The 12,244-nt window shown below is 59.2% G+C and overlaps 1 non-coding gene and 2 pseudogenes across 1 annotated transcript; 2 read left to right on the top strand and 1 right to left on the bottom strand.

The window, feature by feature from the left end:
• The first annotated feature begins 9,782 nt into the window (after nt 1-9,782).
• LOC118606432 lies at nt 9,783-9,901 on the top strand (annotated as a pseudogene).
• A 714-nt stretch (nt 9,902-10,615) lies between these two features.
• Nucleotides 10,616-10,734, bottom strand: LOC118604042. The gene has a single exon (XR_004951664.1). It is a non-coding gene; the product is annotated as a 5S ribosomal RNA (ribosomal RNA).
• Nucleotides 10,735-11,662: 928 nt separating this feature from the next.
• On the top strand, nt 11,663-11,776 carry LOC118605662 (annotated as a pseudogene).
• Nucleotides 11,777-12,244: the final 468 nt, after the last annotated feature.

Below are 12,244 nucleotides of genomic sequence, written 5' to 3' on the forward strand. Positions count from 1 at the left end.
CGAGTGTTTACCATTATGAAATACTTTTCCTGCCTTCATCTAGTGTGCAATTTGCTAATCAGAGCATCTGTAAAAATATTTATTCTTTGCCGCCATCTGATGGGCGTTTCAGGAATGTCACCCTAGCATTTGCCATATGCATATTCATTCTCTGCTGACCTCTGGTGGTCATTTTGGAAATATCACTCGAGTGTATGCCATCATAAAATTTTTTCTGCCCTCATCTAGTGTGCATCTTGTGAATAAAACCAGATTGTAAGGAATAAAATTCTTTGTTGCCATCTGGTGGACATTTGGGGAATAACACCCAAGGGCATATCCTTACGATGTTTTACTCTGCTGCCATTTTCATGGGCATCTTTGGAATAACACAGAAGTGCATGCCAAGAAGGTATTCTCTGCTGCTATCTCGCGGGCATTTTGAAAATAATGCCCAAATGTATGCCATCCTGAAAATTTATTTTCTGCCCACATCTAGTTTGCATCTTGGAATAATACCAGAGTGCATGTAATATGAAATTATTTTCTTCTCCCATCTGGTGGGCATTTTTAACACTCAAGAGCATGTCATCACAAGAAGTTATTTTCTGTTGTCATCCTAGGCATCTCTCAAATAGCACCTGAGTGTATGTTACTATGAAAAGTTATCCTTTGTTGCCATCCAGTTTGCATCTTGAGAATAACAGCTAGGTGTATGTCATCATGAAAAGTTATTGCTTTGCATCTTTGGTATAACACCTAAGTGGGGGTCACCAGGAAAAGTTCTTCTCCATTTCCATCTCGTGCGCAACTTGGGAGTAATACCTAGGTGGAGTTTACCATTAAAGCTCTTTTGTGCTGCCATCTAGCATGCAAATTGGGAATAGTACCAGATGGAAGTCACCAGGACGAGGTTCTCTCTCTGCTATCTAGTGTGCATCTTGGGAGAAGCACGCGAGTTCAGGTCACAAGGAAAAACTACTCGCTGCTGCTATCTGGTATGTTTCTTAGGAACAACACCTGAGTGAAGGAGCTGGGCCACCTGGAGCCTTCTTTGGGCAGGAGGGGTGGCTGGTGCCCTGCCTGGCTGCCACACCAGGAACCGAAGGCCCTGCCACACGGCGGTGACACCCTCTCCTCACTCATGGGAACCAGGAGACATACTCTTCACCTACCTGTACTTATAAATGGTGGGCAAGGCTTGCCAAACACAAAAACTACCAAAACAAAGACCAGGGTCAGCAGACGCCATTAAACAAAGAATCCTGGAAGGTCTGAGCGGCCTCAGACACTGAGGTGGCCACACACACGGAACAAAATCAATCCGAGGACAAGAAAGCTCTTCGACGTGTTAGAAAGTTGTGAAATGCAATATATCTGCAGATAGAGTGTAAGATGGATGTGCTATTTACCAAATACTTGCGAAATGAACTCTTTGAACCAGCAACCAGGCCAAAAATAGCCTGTGGCCCTCACGGCCCCAGTGCCTCTGCCCTGGCCTGGCCCCCAAATGAACGAGACGGCAGGAGAAAGCAAGCCGGGTTCTGGCCAAGCAGTGGGTGGGGAGGGCCCGAGCCAGAGGTGGGAGGCCCAGGGCAAGAAGGAGACCAGTCAGCTCTAAGGAGCAAACCCTCGCGATGAGCCCGGGCTCTGGCTGACGGGGCTCCCCCAGCCCAAGTGGGCAAACAGGGGGAGACCCACTTTGCCAGGAAAGTGCTCATGCAATTCCAGAGCACCAGAGCTAAATGGAAGGTTCTAGAAGCTGCTAGGGGCAAGGGGAGTCCAAGAATAAAAAGGAGCAGACTGCCTTGGCTTCCCACATGCCACGTGCCCCCAACCCGAATTGGAAAGCCAGCAAAGTGCAGGTGTGAGAGCCCAATGAGGACGTTTTCAGACCAGGAAGGCGCCCTCCTCCTCCGAATCACAGCTCGAACGTCACCCCCCGCAGGGCCTTTCCTGCCTCCCTGCAAGATGCTTCTTGATCACCAATCGGGGACACAGAAGCGGTCACTTGTTTGCTGCCCTTTCTTCACTAAATGTGTTTCCCCGCGAGGCCGGTGTCCCTCGTCCACCCTGAGGGATGTCAGGTGAAGGAACTGTGTTTGTCGGGGGAGGAGCAGATGCCAGCAGGAACACAGGCCGGGGAGCCAGAAAACTGTGGCAGCGAGACAAAAGTGAGCAAATGAGCCAGAAGCCTCCCGAGTCACTCCAGGGGCAGAGAGGAAGTGAAAGCCTGTCTCAGACCCAGGGCTGGACGCGACGGCATCGGCAGTGACCCGGACGATGACGGAAGGCGTCAGTCAGGCCTGCCCTGAGCTGGCCTCAGAGCAGGATGTGTGAGTGTCCCACAGACGCTGTTCGAAGCGGCTTTTCTGAGATATAATCTGCACATTTAAAGTACACGGTTTGGCGGCTTTCACCACGTTCACGGAGCCGCGCCGTCCCTCACCACAACCTAACTGTAGAGCACTTCGTGACCCAGAGAACCCGCGTGCCCACCAGCCAGCATCCCGTTCCCCCGGAGCCCTCCCTGCCCCCAGCGCCGTCAGGCCCCCTCCGTCAGATCGGCCTGTTTTGGACGTTCCATATAAATCACATTCTTAAAATACGTGGCTGCCGTGGCCGGCTTCTCTCTCTAGGTGACGGTTTCATGGTTGCATTGCCACTTTTCTGGAACTTCCTTTCTTCTTACGGAGGAGCTACAGTCCACGCGGGGTTCACCCACGCACCCACTGGGAGCCGCCGGGTGGCCACCACGTGTGGCCGATTGTGCACGTCCACGGGCAAGCGTGTTTCACTCCTGGGTGGACGTTTGGGGGGATGCTGGCTCACGCAGTAGCTCCGTGTGTAACTTTGCGGGACAGGACGCTGGTCCCACAGAGGCCGCGCCGCCTCACGCTGCCACCGGTGGCGGCGTGTGAGGGTCCCAGTCCCTCCACGTCCTCCCCAGCATTGCCTCTGTCTTAAAAAAACCGAACTGAATCCAGCCATCCTGGCGGCTCCGGGCGGCGACTCGCTGTGGCTTTGCTTGTTTCCCTGGCGACCGGTGGTGTCCAGCGTCTGGTCACGGCCTGGCGGCCGTTCGAGCGTCGTCCTTGGAGGGTCGTCTATTCTGATCCTTTTCCCATTTACGTATCTTCCTGTTATTGCGTTGTAAGTTCTTCATGTGTTCTGGGTAAAAGTCCCTATCAGATACGCGATTTACCACTATTTTCCCCATTCTGTGTGGTGTTACTCATTTTGCGGCACTAATGTCTTTAATTTCCGTGATCCCCAATTTATCTTTTTTTGTCACTTGTGCTTTTGGTGGTGTGTCTAAGGAACCGTTGCTTAACCCAAGATCATGGGGATTTTACTCCTATGTTTTCATCTGAGTTGATAGTTTTCGTTCTTCATCGAGGTTTTGGCCCCATTTCGAGGTGTCTCTTGTGTATTGCCTGAGGAAGGTGCACCGGAACGTGCGGTCCTGGCCGGGCGTGGGAGGCGACCCCGCGGGGCACCCTCACACCTGCAGTGGTGACCTCTTTCCTGCCCCCCTGAGCTCCGCACGGCCAGCGAGCCTCCCGCAGCAAATCTTCAGCGTTACTCCGCACAGGCCGCGTTCATGGTTAATTTTTGAAATTCTTTTCCCGTGGGCGTTTTACAAATCCGACGTGCAAGGACCGGCTCAGACAGCGACCCAGGCGGGAGGCGCCGCTGCTCTTCGGCGCCCAGCGGGACGGGGCTGCTCGCCGCCCCGGTCAGCGGGGGCTGAGGCGGCTTTCGGCTCTGGTCGCGCCGTGTGGCTTCTGTCCTTTAGCCCTCGAGCTGACAGCTGTGAGCCTCTGACCCCGGGCCACGGGCAGCGTCCGGCCCTGACAGGAAGGCCTCGTCCCAGGTGCGCCGTCGCCCGCGCGGCCCCGGAGGGCCCGGCCTCCCGCTCTGGAGCCGGTGGGGGCCCGGCCCGGCCTCCCGCGGGGCGCAGGGCGGAGTCGCCCGCAGCCAGGTGGGCTCCGCTGAGCCGCCGGCGCGGGCGGGACGGGCGGCCAGCGCCACGTCTCCGCGGCGCCACGAGGACGGCGGCCGCAGGTTCTCGGCCCCGCCGCGTCTCGGGCGGACGGGGCCGGGCGTCCGAAGGTCTGTCGCTGGCCCGGGGGCGCGTCCCCCCGGTGTTGCCCTCAACCCGGTCGGTTTGCTCAGGGAGTCCTCCGAGTGTGGACGGGCGGGCTCAGCCTGGGGACACGTGGCCCCACCGTGGGGCCCTGAGCCACCACGTGCGGGGGACGCCGAGGTCGCGTTCCCAGCCCCGCGGGACACTGCGCACAGGGACCGCCCCACCCCCGGGGCGCCGAGGGGGGCGGAGCGAGCCCGGCTGCTGTCGGACCGCGAGGCTTCGTGCACCAGCAGAGGGTCGGGGTGCGTAGACCATGTCACGGCCACACGGTGCCGCCCTCGTGAGGCCGTGCACGGTTGGGTTTTCCTCACAGGGCAGCTCCTGGGGGTCCCTTTGGCGAACCAGAGCCGGGGTGGGACTTGGAGGTCGCCTGGGTCAGGCTCCAGCCGTGGCCGGTGCCGCTCTGCGCTGCTCCGTGGCCGCCGGTGTGCCGTGTGCCTCGCCAGCCCCACCCCGGGTTCCCTGGGTCGGGCGACTGCTGTGCTCCGTGGCCGACAGGCCGTCCACGCCCCTCGGTTCTGCCCACTGCCCCGAAGACAGGGCTGCAGGTGACCTGGTGACAGACCCCCCCATGGACAAATATGTGACCCTCCTGCGCTCCCCCCGTCCTGCACAGGGACCCCACGCAGTCCCCGCCTCACAGCCTCCTCTCACGTGGGTCTCCTGTGGGGGTGGGTGGGGGCCTGGGGCTCAGGGGCTTGGCCCTGTCTGGGGGGCCCAGAGGGCTGCCTCAGCTCCCCATCAGGCCTGGCTTCTGAGTGCCCCTTGGTGCCGTGGTGAGTCTGGGCTCATCGCCGGGACCCACCCAGCAGGGTTCCGTTCCTGCCCACACAGTGAGCAGGGTCCCATGGGCTCTGGGGGCCCTGCACTCCGAGGCTGACACTCAGCCAGTAGCCAGTGGCTGGTGAGAGGCCAGGAGGGACAGTGCGGGCTCTGGGTCCTCAGCAGCAGGTCAGGACCCCAGCAGACACCATGGTCCCTGCATATGGCCAGCGTATGAGAAAATGGGTGAGAAGCTGGGGGCCACCCTTGGGAGAGGGGCACGGCAAGTCGCCTCCGACCTCCTGCTCCTGGTGCCCAAAACCAATCAAAGCTGAGGACGGGGGAGCCCCTGCCTCTGCCCCTCAGCGTCTGCCTCCAGAGCAGCGGCAGGGAGAGTGTGGTGGCGTCTGGTGCGCAAGCGACCGGCGTCCTGCCCCGTCACCCAGGGCCAGGCCAGAGGAGCTCGGCAGCCCTCCAGCCCTGGGCGACTGTCAACCCTCTGTCCCCAGCACTGCGCCCCCAACAGGGAGGGGCCAGGTCCTTGGTTAGAGCCATGAGTGGGCAGAGCATGGCCGAAACCCTCCCCAGGGAGGACCTGTGTCCACCCCCTGCCTTGGGTGAAGAGCGAGCTGGCTGCCTGTGAAGGCAGAGGTGGGGGTGGCACCTCCCTCCCCGGGAGTGAGGGGGCAGGTGTGAGGCCAGGTGTGGGGAGGGAAGTCAGGGTGACATCGGGGCTCTGCCTGGCGGGGGGTTAGGACGTGGGGTGCCCTTCCCCCACCCCATGTCCGCGGGTCTCTCCTGGGAAAACGCGTCATGGTCCAGTGTCTGTGATGACCCCAGGTGTTGATGAAAGCTCCGGCGGAGTCGAAGCCGTGCCCCCGCATCCAGCCACGTGCTGAGCGCTGAGTGAGGGTTCGTGCTCATGACCCAGGGGCCAAGAAGAGCTGCACCCACCTCACAGGGAATGCGGGAAGCACACAGGAGGCCCTGGCGAAGGCCACCGGCCCCTCGGCTGGACCTGAGGGGAGGGTCAGCCGCGAGCCGAGTGGTGACCGTGGGGCTTGTCACTGCTCAACGTACACATTTGCGTTGAGTTAATATTTAGGTCATATTAGTATACATTTTAATTACATGATAAAAGTAATTTAGGTTGACATTAGTGACGTAGAAGTTTTTTCTTTAAAAATTGTCCATACATCGTTCATGGGAGAAACCCCCCCAGCACACTCCTGCAAGGCAGGGGATCGTCAGGACACGCTGAGCTTCAGGCCCCGGCCCGTGCCCGCCCGGATCTCGGGCAGTTGATTGTCAAGAGGACTTTCCCTCTGTGCCTGCATCAGAAGGACGTGGTGAGGATCAAGTGTATGTAAATGGTTTGCAATCTGCAAGGCGAGAGACATGCTCCATCTGTCCGTCGATCCGTCCCACTCTGCCCATCCCTTTGCCAGCTCTTCTGAGCCCTTAAACCCTTCGCCAGAGCCTGCTCCACTCCACTCACGGACGCGATGCCCACAGAGCCGTGGAGGTCACATCGTCCCTCGTCGACAGAGCGATACATGGAGCTCGCATTGCTTACGAGGGTTCCCCGAGGCCACTCGGCTGCCAGGCAGGCACGGGACCACCCCACGTGGTGACAGGCGGCCAAGGGGTGCGTGGCGGGCTCCCGCGGCGCGAGGTCCTTCGTGGCTGGGGCGGGGGTGGGGCTGGGCAGGCCTCTCCAGGGCTCCGCAGCCCAGCTGTCTCCTCGCTGTGAGGGTTGTCTGAGCTGTTCTGCTCCACTGCACAAGCCCAGGGCTGTGAGTGACGCTGGAGGAGCTGCGGCCTCTGGGGACAGGTAGGGATCAGCTTTTGGGGAAGACTGGCCGAATCAGCTGGTAATACTGTAAGTGTGGCCGGGAAATGAGTCCCAGTGAAAAACTAAAGAGAAATTGTAGTCATATGTGGAAGCCCGGCCCTGCAGTGCGGTGTGTCAGGAGGCGGGGCCGTTGGGAGGTGATCAGGAGGTGCCTGAGAGAGTGGCCTTACGGAAGAGGCCCCAGGGGCTCCCTCGGCCTTTCTGCCTGGGGAGCACAAAGCGAGGAGGCGGTGTCCGCGAGCCGGGGCGCGGGCGCTCCCCGAAGAGCCCCTCGAGAGGGCCCGTTCTGCGGGCTCCCTGTCCTGATGGCGTCAGCTGGTTCCTGCATTTCTCTTGCATCATTTTTCGTTCTTCGGTTTCTCTCTTCTTCCTTCTGATTCATTTCTGGATTCGTCTTCGATATCACTGATCATTTCTTCCATTCAATCGACTCTCTCCCAAGCTCGCCATTTTGTTTTTCATCTCTTTCAGTGCGTTCTTCGTTTTCAGAATTTCTATTGGTTTCTTTTTGAGGGTTTCAGGCTCCTCGCTAAAAAACTCATTCTGCTTATCTAGTTTGTTTTTCAGCTCCTGGAATTGCTGATATGAATTATTTTGGACGCCATCGATTTCTTTTTCAGAAGTACCATCCTGAATTTTCTATCGTTTAAGTTGCATATTTCCACATCTTTGAGCTTATGTTCTGGAGACTTCTCTTTCTTTCTGAGTGCCTGTCACCTTGTTGTCCATGGTGTTCAATGGACTGCTTTTCCACCCGTGAATTAATGAAAGCGTATTCTGCTTTTTTTTTTCCCAGAAAGATTTATTATATAAAGATCTCTCTTTGCTCTGTTGCTAAGATGGCGTTTTTCTTTCGATTTCTGGTAGGTGGCATTGGTTTCAGTAGCACATCCTCAGATTCCCCTGGGGCTTCGTGGGGTTCAGTCTGGAAGGATATGGGGGAGGGGCCCGCTGGGTAGGGGGATGGGGGCTGCGGCTCGGCCTCGCATTTTGCAACCGCAGCTGGTAAAAACCAACTGCTGCTTCTCTGCCATCCGCACGTTCTGCCTTGACCCCTGGGCACGGCCGCCGTGCGGAGCTCACACCTGTCTCAGACTGGGCCGTTCACGGCACCTTCTCCCCTCCCCACACCTCCTGCAGGAGCCGCGGCCAGGAGGCAGCTTCTTCATTTCTCCCCGTCCACCTCCCGGCTCCGGAGTTCTGCCCTGTGGTCGCTCTTATGCGCAGATGCCACACTCAGACATGCTTGGGTGCAGGTTGCGTGTTTTTTGTTGATTTTTAGAGGTTCATTTTATTGTTGTTTCGAGGGGAGCGACCTGGAGACGTCTCTCACTCTGCCTTGTGTCTGATGTCATTTTATTTCTACTATTTAGAAATTATTTTCTTTTACTTCCATAAATGTGTCCTGTTCCTTGCAATGAAAAGAGTCCGAGCTGACAAAGCAGAATCAACAATCCCTGAGCCCCCTCGGCATGGCGTCCTCACTGGGTAGGGCCGGCTGGGGGGATGAGGGCGCCGGGCTGGGCCAGGTCTTAGGGGAGCTGCTCTGTCCCTGCTCCTTCCCTGTCCCGGGAGAAGGACACCCCTGAACACCCGGAGGAGAGCCGGCAGGGGGAGGAGGTCCCTGGGTGGCTAATTGGCCTGTTTCTGTTTTCCTTATTTTAGAGTCCATTTTATTACTGTGTAGTTTTACTAGGAAATCACTCATTTCCTCTATATTTCCAGTTTGATGCAATAGTTTTTTTTTTTTTTTACTTTTAATTTCTTTTCTCTTCCTACTTTTTATATAGTTGTTACAGTTAATGAACAGATATTGATTTATTATTATTTACTAAATTCTGTCTTTCATTAAGGTGACTGGATTCAGGCTCAGTCTTAGTGCTGGTGCCTCTATCTCTTAAAGCCCCTGCCAGAGAGAGGTGAGTGCTGACAGCTGGGGGGCGGGGGAGATGCTCAGGGGCAAGACTGCAGGACAGGGGCTGTGGCCAGTGCCACCTGGGGACACGGTGGCACAGATGCCAGTCGGCACTCAGGGAAGCTTTGGCTGTTTGGACACCTGCAGGAGAGCTCATTCTGCTGGGAGGACACTGTTTGCTGAATTTTGATTTATGTGGCCCACAGAGGGTGGAGAAACGACCAGAGGGAAGAGAGAGAGGGAGCACGCATCACACGCTGGCCAGGAGCCGAGGTCGCCACCTCATCGAGCCCTCACAGCCCCCTGAGAGGGAGCCGTGACCTTCCATCTTCCAGCTGAGGAGACTGAGTTTCCATTTCTTTGCCTGAAGTCACTCAGAGCGTGGATAGTGAAGCCAGAAATCAGCTCAGTGCCTGTCTGGGGCTCAGATACTCCCCCACAGGGAACGTGCCACCCTTGACTCTATTCTGAGCACCCAAGAAGCTCTTGGAGTAACGACAGAGGGAAAGTTAAAAAAAAAAAAAAAAAAAAAAAAAATCACTGCTGCCATCTTGTGGGCATCTTGAAAATAACACCCTAGGGTATGTCATTAGAAAAATTTATTTTCTGCCGTCATCTGGGGGACATTTTAGGAATAACATTGGAGTGTTGGGCATCATGAAAATTCATTTTCTGCCACCATGAGGTGTGCATCTTGGGAGTAAAATGCCATACGGTGGGCATTTTATGAATAGCATCCAAATGTACATCTTCAGAAAAAGTTATTCTGCGCCGTCATCGAGGGCACCACTTGAGTAACACACTAATGTACGTCATCATGAAAAGTTATTATTTGTCGCCATCTAGTGTGTATCCTGGGAATAAGTAATGAGCGTATGTCATCCTGAGAAGTTATTTTTTTGCTGGTCAGTCCCGGGATGCGAGAGCGCCCACCCAGACCTCAAGCAGGGCCTGGAACCGGCCAGGGCACGCGGCTGGCGCTCACTGGCCGCCGTCTCGCGGGCGCAACCCCCGCAACCCCCCTCCCCTGCCCCCGTAGGTGTGATGCAGGGGCTGGCGTCTCCGGCGCCCGGGAGAACAGGCTCAAGCTCTTGGGGCGGGAGGCGACACCCTCTCCCGTCTATGGCCATTCCACCCTGACCGCGCCGGATCTCGTCTGACCTCGGAAGCCAAGCAGGGCTGGGCCTGGTTAGTACTTGGATGGGAGAGCGCCTGGGAATACCGGGTGCGGTAGGCTTTTGCCTCGCCCTCCAGCCAAGGTGCCCCTGGACGCCCCCGGGCCCTGCTCGCTCGCTCACTGTCTCTGGGTCCCCGGCAGCCACCGAGGCCAAGGGCTGCCCTCACTTCCGCGCGCCCCTCGCCACCACCCGTCTCCCGTGCTCTCCTGCAGCCAGCCCTGGAGCATTCTCTGAATGCTCCGGTCCCTTCCCTTTAGGGCTCTGCGAGGCCTAGCCCCAAGGACCGCCGTCTCTGGCACACGTCTCTGGCACACGCTGTGAGCGCGCTCGCATTCCCTGGACGCGGGACTGGCCACCACAACCCGCCCCGACTCGCCCGCGTCCTCAAGTCTGGGCGAGCGCGCTTCTCCCTGACCTTCTTACTGGACAGCCAGGTGCCCTCGGATAGGGGCGAGGCCACTCCGCACAGCCGAGATGGATGCAAGACCGACCAGCCGCGTCAGAGACGGGAAGACGCACGAGAGCGCGCGCGCTCGCGACAGGCCGCAGCCAGCGCTGCCCCCACACACTCCGGGGAGCCCGTGCGTCTTTCCTTTCCCCAGCGGGACCCCCGGAAGGACTCTGAGCACAACAATACTCCCTGAGTCCCCGGCCTGTCCCAGGGCCCTGGGCACAGCGCACGAACCGCCTCCTCGTCCGAGCCCAGCCCCGGCACGACCCCCCTCTGCTGTGGAAGCGGCTTCTGCAGGGCGGCCGCAGGAGGGGGCGGCAAAAGCCTACGGCACCCGGTATTCCCAGGCGGTCTCCCATCCAAGTACTGACCAGGCCCGACCCTGCTTAGCTTCCGAGATCAGACGAGATCGGGCGCGTTCAGGGTGGTATGGCCGTAGACAGGAGAAGGTGTCTCTCTGCCGCCCCAGGAGCTCGAGCTTGGCCTCCCAGGCGCCAGAGATTCCTCTCGGGGTCACAGGCGGGGTCCGGCTCCGGGCGTCGGGGCGCTCCCCTGCGTGTCCCGTCCCGCTCTCTGCGCGGGCAGGCGCGGGCTCGCGCTCCCTCGCCCGCGGGGTCTCTCCTCTCTCCTCTCTCTCGCTCCGTCCCTGTCCCTTTCCTCCTCACCGTCTCTCTGTGTCTGACCGCAGCCAGCTCCCGCGGTCCTCCCCTTCCCGGCGACCCCGTCCGCGTTCCCTCCTTCGTGGCTCTCGCTGGGCCTCGCGCCCTGGCGGCCTGTGTTCTCCTTTCTCCTTCCCTCCCGGTCACTCGCTCTGTCTCTGGGTTTCTCTGTCCCTCTGTCTGTCAGCTCTCCCTCTCTCTGAGAGTCGATGTGAAGGCAAGGGGCAGCGGACCGGGCGGGTCCCTGGTCCCGGCGGAGGGCGAGGGCTGCGTCCGTCCGAAGCGATGCCTCGGGGTGTGGCCGGGGGCTCCGTGTGTGTTTGGGCAGGTCGGGCACGGCTCGGCGGGGAGGGCAGGGGAGGAGAGCGCCTGGGTCAGGGCCTGAGACCGCACTTAGCCTGGCCGCAGGTGCCTAGATGCCAGGTGGCCGAGAGGATGGCGGGCCACGCCAGGCCGGGGTCCTGTTGAGCAGCCAGGACTGAGGAGGCGGACGACCCGGGACCTGGGCAGTCGCGGGATGCGAGAGCGCCCACCTAGACCTCCGGCATCGCTGCGAACCGGCCTAAGGCCCCGGCGCCTTAGTACGGCTGGCTGCCGCTTCGCGGGCCCAACCCCGCATACCCTGCAGGAGATGCCCTACAGGCGCAGGCGACTCCCGCGCCCCGGAGCCCAGGCTCGTGCTCTTAGGGCGGCAGACGACACCTTCTCCCGTCTACGGCCATACCACCCTGAACGCGCCCGATCTCGTCTGATCTCGGAAGCAGGTTTGGGCCTGGTCAGTACTTGGATGGGAGACCACCTGGGAATACCGGGTGCTGTAGGCTTTTGCCACCCTCTCCCTTTGATTCCCTCCTGCCAGGGGGCCCCTGGAAGCCTCCTGGTCCCTACTCTCTTGCTGTCTCGGGCAACCCGGGCAGGCGCCGGAGCCCAAGGGCTGCACGAAAGTCCATGTTCCCCTCGACACACCCCGCCTCCACCTGCTCTCTTCCAGCCAGCCGTGGGCTGTTTCCTCTGAATGCCCCCGCCCTTCCCTTCCTGGCCTCTGCAGGCGGAGGGCGCAGGTCGGCGTTTCCGGCTGAAGCGTTGCCTGGTGGTGTCACCAGTGGCTCCGTGTGGTTTTGGGCATGTCGAGCTCGGCCACGGCAGGGAGCGCAGGAGAGGGGTGGGTCTGGGTCTGGGCAGGGAGGGGACGTGGCAGGGCCGCACCTGCCTAGGTGCCCAGGTGGCTGAGAGAATGGAGGGCCACGCCTGGGCCGGGGTCCTGCCAAGCGGTCAAGACTGGGGACGGGGAC

The sequence above is a fragment of the Rousettus aegyptiacus genome, unplaced genomic scaffold, assembly GCF_014176215.1.
Source record: "Rousettus aegyptiacus isolate mRouAeg1 unplaced genomic scaffold, mRouAeg1.p scaffold_m13_p_1, whole genome shotgun sequence".
In the NCBI taxonomy this organism is placed as follows: Eukaryota; Metazoa; Chordata; class Mammalia; order Chiroptera; family Pteropodidae; genus Rousettus; species Rousettus aegyptiacus.